Source organism: Rhinoraja longicauda, chromosome 15 (genome assembly GCF_053455715.1).
Source record: "Rhinoraja longicauda isolate Sanriku21f chromosome 15, sRhiLon1.1, whole genome shotgun sequence".
Lineage (NCBI taxonomy): Eukaryota > Metazoa > Chordata > Chondrichthyes > Rajiformes > Arhynchobatidae > Rhinoraja > Rhinoraja longicauda.
Window position 1 is genome coordinate 31707383 of NC_135967.1, and position 18425 is coordinate 31725807.

At 46.6% G+C, this 18425-nt stretch overlaps 1 protein-coding gene across 5 annotated transcripts in view; it reads right to left on the bottom strand.

The window, feature by feature from the left end:
- mid2 (midline 2) overlaps positions 1–18425 on the bottom strand; it is a 190487-nt gene that overhangs the window by 110573 nt on the left and 61489 nt on the right. For 2 of the 5 annotated variants that reach the window (XM_078412439.1, XM_078412435.1), the window contains exon 1: positions 6966–7098. The exons of 1 other annotated variant lie outside the window; for it this stretch is intronic. The gene's annotated coding sequence lies outside the window, so the exon portion shown is untranslated. Of the gene's footprint in view, positions 1–6566; positions 6911–6965; positions 7099–7343; positions 7362–18425 lie in introns of those variants that run through there. 2 more of the 5 variants (XM_078412438.1, XM_078412437.1) reach the window with 2 other exon arrangements.

Genomic DNA, 18425 nt, shown 5'->3' on the forward strand with positions numbered 1-18425 from the left:
AGGTCTGTGGATGACAACGAGAAAACTTGAATTCTCTATCTTGTTGCTGGAGGTTGCCGAGGAAACTGGTCTCAGCAAAGGTTAGATGGAGGATGTAGAGTTCTGGGGCTAACTGCACTTTAAGGAAGGTGCATCTCGGGAGTCTAACAAAGCTAGCATTCAACTAATTTTGGTGCGGATGGGGTTTCATGTGGGATTTTGCCACAAGAGCAAAGATTGACAACTGTAAAAGATGCAAGCAGTACTTGTTTATATTGTCTCACATTAGGAGTCTGTGGCTCACTGTCTGGTTCCTTTTGAATGAAGTGCAGGAGACATTTGGAATCAGGAGCCAGACTGTCAATGTTTGGAAAGAAATGAACAAGTTGAAGAAGACTGTTGTTCGGTAAGCAGATAGACAATACAGAGATGGTTTACAAATCAATGAGAGTGGCAGAGGAATAGATCCGAGTGTTGTCAGCATGAAAATGAAAGCTGACCCGTGTCAAATCAGAATGTGCAGAAAGGGCAAAGTTGGCAACTTTGGATGGGGCCTTTGTTTTGTATTTAGAAATTATTTCCTCTGAAATACAAGAGCTCCCATTAATGCCACCACATTTTTTATTACTTTATAATTGTTGGACTTTTGTTTTCCAATGCGCTAACAACCCACTCAAAACAGCACAGCATTTAACTAGACAATGGGAACAGTTAGTATGCAGTGCATGATCAGAATAAAGGAAAACAGGATTAAATGCAAATTCTTAAACCATGCCATTGTACAAAGCTAAATCAGATTATGAGATCAAAAACAATGCAATATTTCTGTCTTAAATTAAATTAATTATCTGCCTACTTTTTCCCTGACTGAAGACTAACCAATGTCTTGATAAATGAAAGGAGGCATGATAAAGCCAGTCAGTCTGTGGTGCATTGAAAGTGTCAGAGGTGCAGTGGGGGATTACAGGGATGATGAGTAAACGGCAGACCTTCCTACTATGGCATGGTTACATTTTGCCAGCTGGATGCTGCAGAACACTCACCACAGACCTACCCCTGGACCCCAACTCCCATTATCTTTAATATATGCAAGAATGCAATGCAGAGGCTCCTATGTAACAGTGAACCTACGCCTAGTGTACACCCAGTGTTAAAAGAGATTTTTTTCTTTGAAACAAATCATCAGAATGAATGATCATCTTTCTTTACTGTGCTTTCTGAAGCATGGGTATACGGATGCTATTGCTAAATTGTGTGTTTGGTCAAAATGGTTTTCCCAATTTGCTCAGCATCTGCAGTTCCTTGTTTCTACATTTGTACAGTCAGTTAGCTAAATAAATGGTTTATTGTTGGCTGATATCTGCTTTAGAGAAATTGAGATAAAGTGTCTTATGCCACAAATCAGCAATTGCGCCCCAGGTCCAGCAGATCATAGATCGTAAATTGAGTGGCATCACCATATTGGCTACAGAATGCAAGCCTCAGAAAAGTAGATGCGAAGGGACATAGATGACCAACAGAATGTCCGGGGATGGGAGATGACAAAGGTATCATGCCTCAGACTTCACTTTAGACTTTAGAGCTACAGCAAGGAAAAAGGCCCACCAAATCCACGCCGACCAGCGATCACCCTACACTATCGTACACACTGGGTGCAATTTACAATTTTACAGAAGCCTACTAACTTAAGGAGCTTTATGTCTTTGGAGTGTGTGAGAAAATTGGAGCACCCAGAGAAAACCCATGCGGTCACAGGGAGAACGAACAAACTATGCAGACAGCACCCGGGTCTCTGGCGCTGTAAAGCAGCAACTCTACCGCTGCACCATAGTGTTGCTGGAGAATAGGATTGTTAGAGATGGCTGCGGAAGGCAAATAAGCAGACTGGAGATCTCATACAATTTTGGAATTCCTGGATAACTTGCAGGACGGTGCTTAAAAAGAGATAAAGTTTCAAACAGTGGATATGGATTGAACACCAACCATAACTAATCATTTTTAGATTATTGTTTATACCACATCAATTCTCAAATATACACGTACTTCACAGGCACCAATTAAACTGTGCAATTACCCAAAGGCATAAAATATTCAAAACATATTTTTCTTACAAAAAGCTAACCTCAACAGCAAAGATTTTGAGGAAACCAGAAAGTATTGAGTCATTTGCTGGAATATTTTCATGAACAACATAGAAGGGGACAAATGGCACTATGTGGATGATGTGTCAGCAGAAGGACTGCCTAGTCGCAAAATGCATACTTAAAGACACGCATTCAAAGGCAAGTTTCTAATCATCTTTACATGCCCTCAATGGGCTCCAATGAATCATTAACGCAAGTCTTCTTTCAGCATCTATTTATCTGGTTTGACTCCAGAAGTAATGTTGAGAGCATTGGCTAAAATGTATTCATGTTCCATTAATGATAACTCACTAATTTTCCAGCAATTATTTTACAGCTATTTCAAAACATAGAGGAGCTTCTTCCGAATGTGAAATTTTACAGAGATACTCACTTTCTCCATAGGTCAATAAAATCTAGTGCTATGAAGATGAAACACTGTTCTTCTATCTGTCAGTTGATGGAATCACCTGACAAATGTAATAGTGCCACTAAAATAAATTGAGCGAGTGGAAATTTTGCCCTGGTCTCATACAAGATTCATAAAAACGATGCAATTGACAAGCTCTTTGGTTAGAGCATGTTTCAGCATCTTATCTATGTTATGACCATGTATGTTGATTTCCCTTGTCATTTGACTCGAATAAAACATTCATCATTTATCATGTAATGCAATCTTTCTCCTCAATTTCAATCTTAACTAAAATTACATTCAAGCAACACAATTTTTCCATTCCCATTTTTACCTGGGAAATTGACGTGCTGACAATTCCTATCTAAACACAGAGATATTTTTATTCATACTGATAGCATCATCCCCAAACAATCTCATCCCGATCCCATTGTCTCCTCAGACTGGTGAATAATACCAAGAGGAATATTTTTAAAATGATAGCGTTAAACAATGCCAGAAAAGATAAATAACCTTGAGTGCAGTTGACTCAAAACAGCCTGATGTTTTATCTCAATCCTCGTGATGTCATTTGAGCTCCTTCACCACGATTTGCCATAGCAACATTTTGGCCAAACTAAATTAGCATATAGTTCCAAAAACTTAATTGGCTTCAGTATCAAACATCAAAAGTGAAACTTGGCACATTTGATTTCTTCCTCCAATCTCTCAGTCAATTGCAGCGGCATTAAGTCAGTATCATACAGCACGGAAACACTGACAATTGCACAACCCTATACCAAACCCATTTACCCACATTAAGTTCTTAGCTTCTACGCCTCATCAATTCAAGTGGTCATCTAGTTGCTTCATAAATATTTTGAGAGTATTTGCCTCCATCACCTCCTCAGGCAAGGCATTCTAGATTCAAATCCCAGCATGAAAAAAATCTCCTCCCCTCAGATCTCCTCTAAACCTCCAACCTTGAAATTACAGTTGTTCCAGCTGAGGGTGCCTTACGCAGCAGAGATAAGGAATTGTACCTGGACGCTGCTAGCCCACATGAATGAGTGGCATCTGGAACCGAGACATGACCAAAGTTCCCAGTCAAGCATTTAACACTCTCCTACTAGCCATTGATATGCTCCAAAGGCACATTTGGCTGCTGACGTCTGTCATCCATCCACATGGGATGTCCCAATAATGATTTAGTAATTGGCACAGTTCTTATTTCACTGTGATTGCTGTGATGCTTAATCTATGCCTCCGATATCTACTTCGGCCATCCATGCAGCCCATATTAAACATGCATCAGTTAGAGTCACAGAATCATAAAGCACAAAACAGGCATTTTGGCTCAACTCGTCCATGTCAACCAAGATGCCCATCTAAGCAAGTCCCATTTGCCCACATTTGGTCCATATCACTCTAAACCTTTCTTCCCTGTCCAAGTGCCTTTTAAATGGTGTTAAAGGACTTGCCTCAATTATAGAACACAGAACAGTACAGCACAGGTACAGGCCCTTCGGCCCCCAATGTTTGTTCCGAATATGATGCCATGTTAAACTGGTCTCTTCTGCCTGGACATGATCCATGTCTCTGAATTGTCTGCTCTTCCACGTGCCTATCTAAAAGCCTCTTTAATGGCGCCATTATATCTGCCCCCACCACCAACCCTGGCAATGCGTTCCAGGCCCCCACCACTCTCTGTGTACTTGCCCTGAACATCTCCATGAAACCTTCCCCCTCTCACCTTATAGCTATGCACTCTAGTGTTGGAAATTTCCACCTTGGAGAAAGAAAGTTATGAGAGTCATAGATAAGGTTATGAAAGAAAGTTATGAGAGGCTTTCTTTCGCTGTCTACCTTATCTATGCCTCTCATAACTTTATATACTTCTATCAAGTCTCTCCCTCAACCTCAAGCATTCCAGAGAAAAAAAATCCAACCCGTCTCTGCAGCTGAAACCTTCTAATCCAGGCAGCATTCTGGTAAACCTCCTCTGCACCCTCCTCATCCTTCCTGTAATGGTGAGACCAAAACTGTACACAATACTCCAAATGCGGCCCAATTAATGTCCCATAACTATCTCTGGTAACTTGTTCTATTTACCCACTACCCTCTGAGATAAAAAGTTGCCCCTCGGGTTACTCTCACCTTAAACCCATGTCCTCCGGTTCTTGATACCCCTACTCTGGGTTAGAGACTCTGTGCATTGACCCTTTCCATTCCCCTCAAGACTTTATACACCTCTGCAAGATCTTTGCCCCAACCTTGGCTTGGGTTGAATGAACCATTTGTAACGTCAGCAGTAAGCGGGTCAGGGTAAACCATAATGGGCCACGTTGTCGACCTCACCTGTAGTCAGGGACACCCAGTGCAGCTGCCAGTGAAGATCGGATGGACTGGGGTACAATAATTTATGGGTTTCATTGGTCTGTTGCAACACTTATACAAGTCTTACATGAAGTAAAGGCCGGGGATACTCAGCAGGCCGACAGCATCCGTGCAGAGAGAAATAACGCCAACGTTTCAAATCAATGTGCCTTCATGATAATTAATACATCAGGGATTTGCTTTCTGCACCTCCATAACTTCAGTCCAGATTCATTCCTACGTTGACGTTTTTTTTAGACAATAGACAATAGGTGCAGGAGGAGGCCATTCGGCCCTTCGAGCCAGCACCGCCATTCAATGTGATCATGGCTGATCATTCTCAATCAGTACCCCGTTCCTGCCTTCTCCCCATACCCCCTGACTCTGCTATCCTTAAGAGCTCTATCCAGCTCTCTCTTGAATGCATTCAGAGAATTGGCCTCCACTTAATTTAGCCGTGCCTTGTGACATTTTAGAGAAACAAGGGACTGCAGCTGCTGGACGCAAAATGCTGGAGTAACTCAGCGGCTCAGGCAGCATCTGTGGAGAACATGGATCGGTGAGGTTTCACAGAGTGCTGGAGCAACTCAGCGGCTCAGGCAGCATCTGTGGAGAACATGGATCAGTGAGGTTTCGGGTTGGGACCCGCTCGGTTACTCCAGCACGTTATGTCCTTCCTTGCGACACTTTGGCTGATCTGCGTGTGTTCTGCATTTAATCCATATAAACAATGTGATGCATTTCCTGCGAGGAACGCCTATAGTGAGTGCTCCAGTGAGAAAACAAAACTGGCCTCAGGGTTGAAAAGGTGAGAAAAGTTGAAGTGAGTTGACGATTGCTGCAACATTCCACACGTGTACGGTAAACGAAACAACAATGTCAGTTACCTTGAACACGACAGCCTGAACAATCCCAAGCACTTCGCATGACTTTGAAAAGAGGGCGAGGCAAATATCTCTGACTGCTATCAGCTTAGGGAATTGGAGGAGGGAGGGGGATGGTTAGATTTATATATTTATTTAAAATTAAATGGCCTATCTCCAGATGTTTTCAGAAAATGTATTATGTTTTTATAAAGTAAACCGCAGACACATTTTGAACAGCGCACACATTCTGCAGTGAGTCATTGCACTGTGAAACAGCCAGACAGATGTAGCCGGCGACCCTTAGCCTCGCTGGTGCAAGACATGTCTGAGGCACGTTTATCACTCAAAATTAAAAAAAACATTTAAAATCCCAGTATTTCACCCAAACATTTTTTCCTCCAAAGCACGCGCTTTCTTATAACGATTCCATGTGGCCACCTCTCCTCTCCCCACTCCCCCATCCAACATAAACACACAACACAGACTAATTTGCACCTTGTCAAGAAGCATTGATATTTCCAGGGTTAGGAAGCTCGCTGCAATCACAGCAAGACTTGGACCGACAGCCACTCACAATTAGTCAAGCAGAGTAGTGGCTATAATTAACTGACTGAAGGCATATGTTTCCATTGAGCGTGGCTGAAGCAACTATTGAAGAATAGATAAGAATAGGTGGGGGTCGGGATGACGCCTGACTTCACGGAGCCATAAGTGTTATTCCAACCGGCATACAAATCTCATGAGAGCACTGACAACAACAACAAAAAAAGGTATGGCACATAACCATAAGTTTCTAAAGCAGAAGTAGGATCAAAGATATAGTTTATTTACCCTTGTTGGCGTCTCTCCCGCTCTCTTTCTCTTCGGTTCACAGTTTATACCTGCACACTGAGCCAGAAAATCGTGTACTTAAATAATCCTTCAAACTATAATTGCAAATATAAACCGACAATATATAGCGAGAACGCAAGGAGCGTGTGGATCTGGTCTGGAGATCAAGGTACCATCTGAGAGGATGATAGATCCGGGCTGCACTTTTGTTTTGCACTGAGCTCAAGCTGTTTCTGGTCGGTCGCAACAATTTCTGATCCCTTATCGGTCTCTCACCCTTCACGTAACCAACGTGTTTCTCTCACCCCTAGCAAAAATAAATAGCTGATTCACACTCTGGAAGGATAGATGATAACCTGGTACTCAAGCCGACCCCCCCCGGTGGGAGGGGTTACTTACCAGCTGACTCTGGTATGTAGCCGACTGTCCTGTCATCTTGGAGAAGTGGGACCGAAAGTCAGAAATGAACGGCAGAATAATGCGTTAAAGAAGCTGTGGAGCAGCAAGGCGGCCGCTCCGAGTCCTTCCAGCGGCAACACTGAGAGCTGGGATGGGAATATCCAACTTGTGAAACGACACAATTACAGGAAGGGCAGCTCCTCCCACTTTATCTCGCTGGCACAAAGGCAACTCAGCGAGCTGCGAGATCCAGCGGCGCACTGGAAACCCTGCTGAGGAGGGAGGGAGGGAGGGCTATGCCCTATTATCCTCGCGCATTTAGTGGGGAAAGCCACAATAAACCACTTGTTAGTTGCTCTGGACCACCGCCTCACTCACTTGATAGAATTCAGCAATGCTGAACCAGCCCCGTCCCCGACGCCGCGCTTGTAATTCCCATGATTTCCAAAGCCAGCAACGATTTCTGACACAATTTCACTCGAGCAGTGCTGTTTACATATTGCAGCGGGATGAATCGGTAAGGGGAGGGTGAGATCAGGAGTAATCGATGGCTAAGATTGTAGCTTTGGAATGGGTTAGCGTTTAATTCGTGGTTAATTTGGAATTTCCTGGTCTCCAGTGGAATGTTACTGTCTCTTTACCAATGTCCAGTGGCATGTGAGTGGCAACAAAGCCTTCAATTATTGAAGAGTTTGTTAAAACACAAACTCTTTGTCGAGTTTAAACAGCAAGTTTACCAGAATGGCTAATAACTATACTCAGAAAAACCTAGGGTCCCAATCTGAAATGTCACCCATCCATGTTCTCCAGAGATGTTGCATGACCAGCTGAGTTACTCCAGCACTTTGTTCCTTTTTTTGTTGTTAACCAGCATCTGCAGTTCCTTGTGCCTCCACGACTGTTCTCAGATGAGTTTGCTTCTTTGGGAAAATCTCACTGACTCTCCACTCTACTCTGACCATCTGGATAACAGGAACTCATATGTCAGGCTGTTCATCAACTACAGCTTGGCCTTCAGCACAATCATACCCACCAACTCATCACCAAACTTCAAGACCTGGGCTTCTGTACCTCTGGGGATCCTTAACTTCCTCATCGGTAAACCTCATTTAGTGGTTAGGATTGGTAACAAGATCGTTTCCTCTCTAATCATCAACACATGCACTTCAAAGCTACTGTACAAGTGCAGAAGGACCTCTTTGCTCCTATACTCAACTCCTCTTGTTATGAAGGCCAACATTCCATTGGCTTTCTTCACTGCCTGCTGTACCTGCATGCTTCCTTTCAGTGACTGTTGCACTAAGACACTCGGATCTCGTTGTACGTCCCCTTTTCCTAACTTGACACCATTCAGATAATAATCTGCCTTCCTATTCTTACCACCAAAGTACAAAACAACATGAATTAGTATTCACCTTCCTTTTCACTGAAGTTCTGTGCGATTTATGTATAATTTATGTTTTTATGTGTTGTTTGAGTTTACATGCCTATGATGCAGCTGCAAGTAAGATTTTCATTGTATCTCTACCTCACCTTGTGCATTTGGCAATAAACTCGACTTGATCATTTCACTTGAGAAAATTGATGAATTAAACACAGGAAGTCATAAGTTTCACACCATAAGATAATTGTAGATTAACAATTGTAGAATATGTACCAGGATTGAATCATGTAAGAATGGAGAGCCCCCAAATATTCTGCAGTCAAAAAAGTTCCTGTGCAATATTATCATACAGCCTGTTATCTAGAAATTGAACGTATTTGAATTTGGGTTTTACGGTTTCTGCATAAAAACAATTTTGTACAATTTTTATAACTAGCAATCACTTCCATGTCGATGAGCATCCATAGGAAATTGGTCAGGGTGCAATTCGTGCAGGGTGCATATGCAATTCTCCAGAATGCATCTGAATTTGCCTTCTGGCATATGCAAACCTAATCATATTATCCGGTGCATAGCAATCATTTCTACATTTCCCAACAGAAATTGGCCGTTGAACGTGTGACCCATAGTACAAAAAAAAAAAAAGAACACATCTCATCGCAGACAGGAAAAGAGCAGGATTTTAAGGGTCAATGTATTGCTGCTGTTCTGTGAATATATTATTATCTGCCTCTGTCAGCCTCAGCTTTTATTTCTCAGCTGGCAATGTGGGGGTGCCCCATTACCTCCTGCAGCCTTCTAATTTGCAGCAGAGCCACAAGCTGAAATCTCCAGCAGGGTGATGAACCCTTAGCTTTTGAGGTACATGTGGCAGACCATTTGAACAGTAAATACACACCAAGGACATGTGTCCTCACCTTCACTGTGTTTTTGCTCAACTCCATTGCAGCCTTGCTGAAACAACTCCACAATTTCCCTGAAGAGAGGTTCTTTCTGGCACTGACTTAACCTTTAGGCTAAGATGGCAACAGTCAACAACTTCCTGATATTTTTCAAGGCACCTGACCGGGTGCTTACTGTAAATTCACCATCCCTTTAATGGACTCAAACATGACTAAGCCCCAATTTCCTGACCTGTGTGAAAAGCTTTGTATGCAGTATCTATATACTAAAACTCTCGTTTGTTTGTTTGTTCCTGAACTACAGCCAAAACGGTACACAACAGCACAACAATTTTAGGCCCACCTTACTCATCGTCGTCCGGGGGGGGGTGGAGGGGATGGGGGGGATGGGGGGGGTGGGGGGGATGGGGGGTGGGGGGGATGGGGGGGATGGGGGGGGGTGGGGGGGGTGGGGGGGGTGGGGGGGATGGGGGGGGGGGGGGGTGGAGGGGATGGGGGGGGGGGGTGGAGGGGATGGGGGGGGTGGAGGGGATGGGGGGGGTGGAGGGGATGGGGGGGGTGGAGGGGATGGGGGGGGTGGAGGGGATGGGGGGGGGGGGGGGTGGAGGGGATGGGGGGGGGGGGGTGGAGGGGATGGGGGGGGGGGGGTGGAGGGGATGGGGGGGGGGGGGGATGGGGGGGTGGAGGGGATGGGGGGGGGGGTGGAGGGGATGGGGGGGGTGGAGGGGATGGGGGGGGTGGAGGGGAGGGGGGGGGTGGAGGGGATGGGGGGGGTGGAGGGGATGGGGGGGGTGGAGGGGATGGGGGGGGTGGAGGGGATGGGGGGGGTGGAGGGGATGGGGGGGAGGGGATGGGGGGGAGGGGATGGGGGGGGTGGAGGGGATGGGGGGGGTGGAGGGGATGGGGGGGGGGTGGAGGGGATGGGGGGGGGGTGGAGGGTGGAGGGGATGGGGGGGGGTGGAGGGGATGGGGGGGGGTGGAGGGGATGGGGGGGGGTGGAGGGGATGGGGGGGGTGGAGGGGATGGGGGGGGTGGAGGGGATGGGGGGGGTGGAGGGGATGGGGGGGGGTGGAGGGGATGGGGGGGGGGGGGGTGGAGGGGATGGGGGGGGGTGGAGGGGATGGAGGGGATGGGGGAGGTGGAGGGGATGGGGGGGGGGGGGGTGGAGGGGATGGGGGGGGGGTGGAGGGGATGGGGGGGGGGTGGAGGGGATGGGGGGGGGGGGGTGGAGGGGATGGGGGGGGGGGGTGGAGGGGATGGGGGGGGGGTGGAGGGGATGGGGGGGGGGTGGAGGGGATGGGGGGGGGGGGTGGAGGGGGGGGGGTGGAGGGGATGGGGTGGAGGGGATGGGGTGGAGGGGATGGGGGGGGGGGGTGGAGGGGATGGGGGGGGGTGGAGGGGATGGGGGGGGGGTGGAGGGGATGGGGGGGGGGTGGAGGGGATGGGGGGGGGGTGGAGGGGATGGGGGGGGGGTGGAGGGGATGGGGGGGGGTGGAGGGGATGGGGGGGGGTGGAGGGGATGGGGGGGGGGGTGGAGGGGATGCGGGGGGTGGAGGGGATGGGGGGGGTGGAGGGGATGGGGGGGGTGGAGGGGATGGGGGGGGGGTGGAGGGGATGGGGGGGGTGGAGGGGGGGGGGTTGGAGGGGATGGGGGGGTGGAGGGGATGGGGGGGGTGGAGGGGATGGGGGGGGTGGAGGGGATGGGGTGGAGGGGATGGGGGGGGGATGGGATGGATGGGGGGGGGGATAGGGGGGGGGGGATAGGGGGGGGGGGATATGGGGGGGGGATGGGGGGGGGGGGGGATGGGGGGGGGATGGGGGGGGTGGAGGGGGGTGGAGGGGATGGGGGGGTGGAGGGGATGGGGGGGGGTGGAGGGGATGGGGGGGGTGGAGGGGATGGGGGGGTGGAGGGGATGGGGGGGGGTGGAGGGGATGGGGGGGGTGGAGGGGATGGGGGGGGGGTGGAGGGGATGGGGGGGGTGGAGGGCATGGGGGGGGGTGGAGGGGATGGGGGGGGTGGAGGGGATGGGGGGGGTGGAGGGGATGGGGGGGGTGAGGGATGGGGGGGTGAGGGGAGGGGGGGTGAGGGGAGGGGGGGGTGAGGGGAGGGGGGGTTGAGGGGAGGGGGGGTTGAGGGGAGGGGGGGGTGAGGGGAGGGGGGGGTGAGGGGAGGGGGGAGGAGTGGGAGGGGGGGAGGGGGGGAGGGGGGGAGGAGTGGGTGGGGGAGGAGGGGGGGAGGAGGGGGGGAGGAGGGGGAGGGGGAGGGGGGGAGGAGTGGGAGGGGGAGGGGGGAGGGGGGGAGGGGAGGGGAGGAGTGGGAGGGGAGGGGAGGGGAGGGGAGGGGGAGGAGTGGGAGGGGAGGGGAGGGGGAGGATTGGGAGGGGGGAGGGGGAGGATTGGGAGGGGGAGGGGGGTGGGAGGGGGAGGGGGGAGGGAGGGGGAGGGGGGTAGGAGTGGGAGGGGGAGGGGGGAGGAGTGGGAGGGGGAGGAGTGGGAGGGGGAGGGGGGAGGAGTGGGAGGAGGAGGAAGGGGAGGAGGGGGAGGAGGGGGAGGCGGGGAAGGAGGGGAAGGGGGGAGGCGGGGAAGGAGGGAGGGGGGGAGGAGGGGGGAGGGGAAGGAGGGAGGGGAGGTGGGGAGGCAGGGGGGGAGAGGGGGGAGAGGGGGAGGGGAGGGGGAGGGGAGGGGAGGGGAGGGGGGAGGGGGGGAGGGGGGGAGGTGGGGGGGAGGGGGGGAGGGGAGGTGGGGGGGAGGGGGGGAGGGGGAGGAGGGGGGAGGGGAAGGAGGGAGGGGAGGGGGGGGCGGGGGAAGGGGAGAGGGAGGAGAGAGGGGGAAGGGAGAGGGGGAGGGGGAAGAGGGGGAGGGGGAGAGGGGGAGGGGGAGAGGGGGAGGGGGGGAGGAGAGGATGCTGCACCAATACAGGAGAGGTTTGGGCCCAATGGGTCCGCTTGGTCTAGTGATCCTATAAACAGCAGAATAGGAAGTGATGAATCTACATCTTCCCCAATGTTGGTAATGCGACAACTGCTGGTTAAAACATGAGAAAACACCCTGTTGTTCTTTACTGCAACAGCCTCCTACTACTGCAACAGCCTCCTCTATGGCGCACGCTCAAAAATCATCAGTAAACTTCAATACATTCAAAACTCCGCTGCCCGTCTACTCACCCACACCCCGAACCGTGACCATATCACCCCCGTCCTTTACAAACTCCACTGGCTCCCCATCCCCCAGAGAATCCAGTACAAAATCCTCCTCATGACCTACAAAGCCCTCCATAACCTGGCCCCATCCTACCTGACCGACCTCCTCCACAGGCACACTCCCACCTGCACCCTCCGCTCTGCTGCTGCCAATCTCCTAACCCCCCACATCCGGACCAAACTCAGATCCTGGGGGGACAGGGCTTTCTCCATCGCTGCTCCCACCCTATGGAACTCACTACCCCAAACCGTCAGAGACTCCTCCACACTCACCACATTCAAAACATCACTGAAGTCTCACCTGTTCAGTACTGCCTTCAACCACTGAAGGTCACCTCACCTTCTGTCTCCTTTCTCTGTTCGTTTACTTATTTACTTATTTATCTATTTATTCACTTCCCTATGTTCTCTAAATCCCTGTAAAGCGTCTTTGAGTACATGAAAAGCGCTATATAAATGTAATGCATTATTATTATTATTATTATTAAATAGAGCCATGGGATCATTTGGATGATATTACGTTTGGTGACGTGTTCAAGTGAGTGTGGTACTGCCTCAATGCTAAACCAGTGTTAGTATATAATGGATGGCCAGGGCTTGACATAACATCACTAGGGTAAGCCAACTGACATATTTTATGTCTGTCAACATTTTACAGTGAATTGAACGAGAGAGCATCGTATATGAGGTGCATATCTTGTGATTAATAGATAAGTGATGATCTTGGCTGCAATTCAATTCTATAATGATGAATAACATCCCGGTTGAGTGCAGGAACCTGATCATTAAGTTTGAGCTGCATTCTTTTAATCTAGTGGTCATAATATTGTAAATAAAATTTAATGCTATTTTTCTGTGCTCAAATTATGTGCCTCATCCTTAAAAGCCTGTCTTTCAATATCCAGCATGACATTGCTTGATTTTGTTTTATTAAGGTTACTCATAATGGAATTTAAGAAAGTAGCCGCAGGGAAGCATGTGATGAGGTTTTCAAAGGGATCGATTGAGTTACAATAAGTATGGCCCACAGGTCTGAGGATATTTCATCTGGTCAAGCACTTAGACTGTAGCTATTATACGCAGAATAACACAAATATTGTGTAGAAAGGAACTGCAGATGCTGGTTTAAACTGAACATAGACACAAAAACTTGGAGTAACTCAGCGGATCAGACTGCATCTCTGGACAAAAGGAATAGGTGACGTTTCAGGTCGAGACCCTTCTTCAGATTCCTTCTTTGGAACGTAAATATTGGTGTTTCATTTGCCATTGTGCACAGGAAAATGAGAAGAGTTCAATGCATTACACAACAGATAAAACATAGTTAACAATGGTTTAAACAGAGTAGGATACCAATTTGTCTGTGTTACACATAAGACAACTATCTTCTGCATTCCAAAATGTTTTGTTATGCATGAAGATGGCAATTTATTTGTAATTCCGTGCACATATGAAGCTCTAAGCTACAATATGTAACAGGTTATTTTGCTTACAAGACTTGGTTTAAAACCATCCTGTGATCATTCTGGTTCCGAGAATTAATAGTCTTTCAATTACATATCACACCTTCATCACAGAGTTCTCAGTTGTTAAAAGGGAACTGACACATTTATATACGGAGTCTCGTGACTTTAGAACATTCCAACATGATTTTCAATTAATTAAGTCAAGAGTCAAGAGTGTTTAATTGTCAAATGTACTGAAACGGAACAATGAAATTCTTACTTGCAGCAGCATAACAGGTCTGCAAACAGGGAGAACGTACAAACTCCATATGGACAGGATTAGGATTAGGACATAGTCAGGATTGAACGCGATCCTCTGCCGCTGTAAGGCAGCAATTCATTCGCTGTGCCACTGTGCCGCTCCATATAACTGCTTTGTGGCTTAACAGATGGCAGTCTTGCCACTGAGTCAGTAGATTCAGATCTCAGGAGAGACATGAGCATAAACAACCCAGGTAACTACCCAACATAATAAATAGGGAAAGATTATTGCATTATCAAGAATCAATAATTGTGAATCAATGAATCAAGAGTCATTGAGATTGACTCTCAACGGTTCACAATTATTATGTTACAATGATTGTCATGTTGACCGGGTCCTTTTTCAGTTGAGGCAATTGATCAAGATCCCAGATGCTGTCATATGTGTCTAGAATACCCATAGCACTAATTAAAGTGGCATCAGATCTATTTCCATTGTCCTGATCAATATTTACCTTAAGGTTGAAGTTAGAACAGAATATCTCGACAATATCACGTTATTATTTACGCACACACTACAATGTATACACCATGATTATACTCCTAAAATAACAACAGTTCAAAATTACTTAATTAGGCCTCAGCTTTGTGGGTCCTGGTGAATGTTGATCTCATCTAATAAAAGTAGAAAATCTGGCAGAAGATTTCCTCCCATCAGAACAATATTGAGGGCATAGGCCAATTGATGGCAATTAATGCACAAGTGTCAAGCAACAACTATGCCCCACAAGAATTAGCCGAACCACATACCCTTTATATTTGATAGCTGTGTCTGCCAACATCAACAATCAGAAGGTGACCATTGACCAGAATGTGGTATGAATATGATGTTGTGTCTACGAGAGCAGATTATCCCCAAACCCTTTCCATATCAGCATAACAGAAATAAGGAGTGAATTGTATTCTGCCTGGATAAATGCCATTCCCACAACAAACAAAACCTCAGCACCATCCAAGACAAAGTCCCCTAAATATTCATTCCCTCACCTCTGCTACACTGCAGTACGTATCATTTACAAAATGCAATGCAGCAACTAACCATATTTTGACAGCCAATTTCCAATAAAGCAGAAATGTGAGTGACCGGATGATTTGGTTTCCGAATATGGATTGAGAAATACATATTAACCAGCACATCAAAAGTAACTCCACTGTCCCTTTTTGTATTACTTCCCTTGAAGTAATACCGAGACCTTTTATGTCCTCCTCAAGGAACAGTGATAACCTGAGTTTAATGTCTCGTTGAAGGACAACACTTCTAACAGCTCAGACTAAGTACTGCACAGCCTGGAACTTACTGCTGAACCTTGCAAGTGGATTTTATTCCCACAACCATCTGATGCAGAAATAAATACATTACCAATTAATTGTGTGTATCTGTTGTTCTATCCATTTCCATCGATCTACTTTAATTAGATGCTAAAGGGTTTGCTGCCCATTTCCAGAAAAACACTAGCTACTTAAATATCCCAGTTAGTTGTGTCCCAATGGCTTCAATGGCACCATTTATATTTTTGGGAATGGGCATTAGACTGCCTACAGTTCTTGATATGTGTCCAAGTTATGTGGTGTGGTTCCGTGTTCTCATTATCGCAACCACATCAGCCTGGCTATGGTGTATATCGAATCTGGGATGCTAACATATTATTGCATAATCCGATGATGTTGTTCCTTCTTCAACCCGATTTCAGTTCAATCATTAAATGGAGAAAAGGTTTCTTAATTTGTTGGAGAAATGAAGACTTGTCTGTTAACACATGCTCCTTGCATTGTTTGCAAAGTCCAAGTATTTCCAATCAGGTTACTTGCCAGCAGACAAGAAGTCTTACATGATGGAAGAGGTGAATCCAAGGCAATGTACGAAAATTAATATTATTCCAAATGTATTTATATATATTTTAAAATTGTATTTAGTGATGTAATTACCAGAAGTATTTGGACAAGTGTACAAAATCATGAGATGAATAGGTCGGGTAAACGCAGTCTCTTTTGCCCAGAGTAAGAGAATCGAGAACCAGAGGACATAGGTTTAAGGGGGGGAGATTTAATGGGAATCAGAGGAGTAACTTTTTTTACACAAACGGTGGTGGGTATATGGAACAAGCTGCCTGAGGAGGAACTGAGGCAGGTACTATTACAATGTTTAAGAAACACTTAGACAGGTACATGGATAGGGTAGATTTAGAGGGATAAGGGCCAAAAGCAGGCAGGTGGGACTAGTTTAGAGGGGTATGTTGGTCGGCATGGGCAACTTGGGCCAAAGGGCCTGTTTCCACGCTGTATGACTATGACTAAGGTCTTTTCATTAAAAAAAATATGTTCCCTACTCTGCACAACTTGACACCAGAGATCAGTTTTGGTGCTCGTGGCCATATATCTAGAATATTAGACACTCTACTCCTGAAAGGAAGAAATTGCTTCCACCAGTTTCCGCTGTCCTCTGTAATGAAACAGCTTATCTCCATCTGACTTCTCCCATTTTCAAACAAGGCTTAATTACACTGTTAGTAACATGGACCTGTTCAGAATACCACCATGTGTCTTATCAGTGGCGTAGTAAGCAGGATCATTATTTCAGAGCCCATCTTTTATGCAAATGGAAAGGAATTGAAAATCTAATCATCATAAAGCATATTAAATGGACAGATCTGCCTTAGCAAATCAGCATGCACATTTGTTCAGTTTGTATTTACAATTTCTAAGTAGCAATATCATATAGCTACACAAGGTAATAAATCTTACTTTGTCATTGTGTGGCGAGATGTAGTAAACTAAAACATTTACTTGTGTACTGCTTTGCTACAGATTTTCAAACTGTACCTCAACTCGCAAAATCTTCCCGTGAGAAATGTGTTAAGATATATAAAGCGATCAAATGAGAAATCAATGTCATTTGATCAGCAACCATCTTCCCAAAGATAATAAGAACTATGAAGATCCTCCTTTGAAGTAGGGGAGGGTGGGGAGATGTGGGGGAAGGGAAGTGGGGGACGTTATCTTTTGCAAAGAACAGGATGAGCTCAAAAGATTTTTTTTAAGAGGGTTTCCCTGACAGAAGACCACCCAGACTCTGTTAATAGACTCTGTCTATTGTTAAGTGTACACTTATACATATTGTGAAATGGGAAATTTTATTTGGAAAATGCTTCGAGTTGTTGAATTAGATTCAAATTAAACCAAACACCTGCAGAGACAAGGGAGATAGTGCCAGGAGCAATTTCGATTTGGTCTGAATTCTATGTATATATTTCCGACCATCAAAATTCTGCTCCCCTTATAGTAGTTTTGTTCATATTCCTATATATAAAACATGCCTTCCTGTTTCTATTTCAGTTTGAGATCCCTCGTGTGCTTAGCTGATTACAACGTAATGAAACTGATGTGGAATTGGTAAGTCGTCCATTATGAAGTGGTGTAGCATGGGTTTAATGAACTCTGATTAGTTGGATTTGCAGTTCACATTTTTACAAATCAATTTAGGCCTCTGTTTATACAATCCACAACGTGACGTCACCATGGCTTTAATGGGCCATGTTATTTTTTGTTAATGTAAACTCTCCCATCCAAGACAAGTGGGGTGGCATCTTGACCGACTCGGTAACCTGAACCAAGATTTCCACTGTTGGAATCTACTACCAGCCTGTGTCTGGATTTACATGGTGTGCAATTGAGTTGAAGATCCTGGTTCATTCAGTTAGTACTTGCACAGACATACAAAATTGACAGGCAAGAGAAAAAGCCAGATGTTCTTTTTTTTAATGTGCAAATGCCTTCCAGAATTAATTAGTAAGATGATTTGTGGCCTGAATCCACTCCTCGCATTATTTGGATTCTGTCTTCGTTGAGAGTCACAAAAAAACGACAATATTAAAACAAATTCTGCTTATACACACCCTATCTATTATCTCAATCTGTTTTATTCAATCGTAAATGGGCAGAAAATAAGAGTAATAATAGACTTCATTGGCCGAGGATAATATGGAGAAATCAGCAATAGTTTTCACCCCTATTCATTGTATGAAGTCTGTTTATTAGGCTGTGAGCTAAAGACAGATTTTCTGCGCAGGTGATTGCCAAAATACATCATGCATTGGAGAAACCAAATGCAGATTGGGTGATCACTTTATGGAGCATCAGTCTTCTGCCCACAAGTATGATCCTGACCACCACTTAATTCTCCACCCTACTCACACTCTATTCCCCGTCTG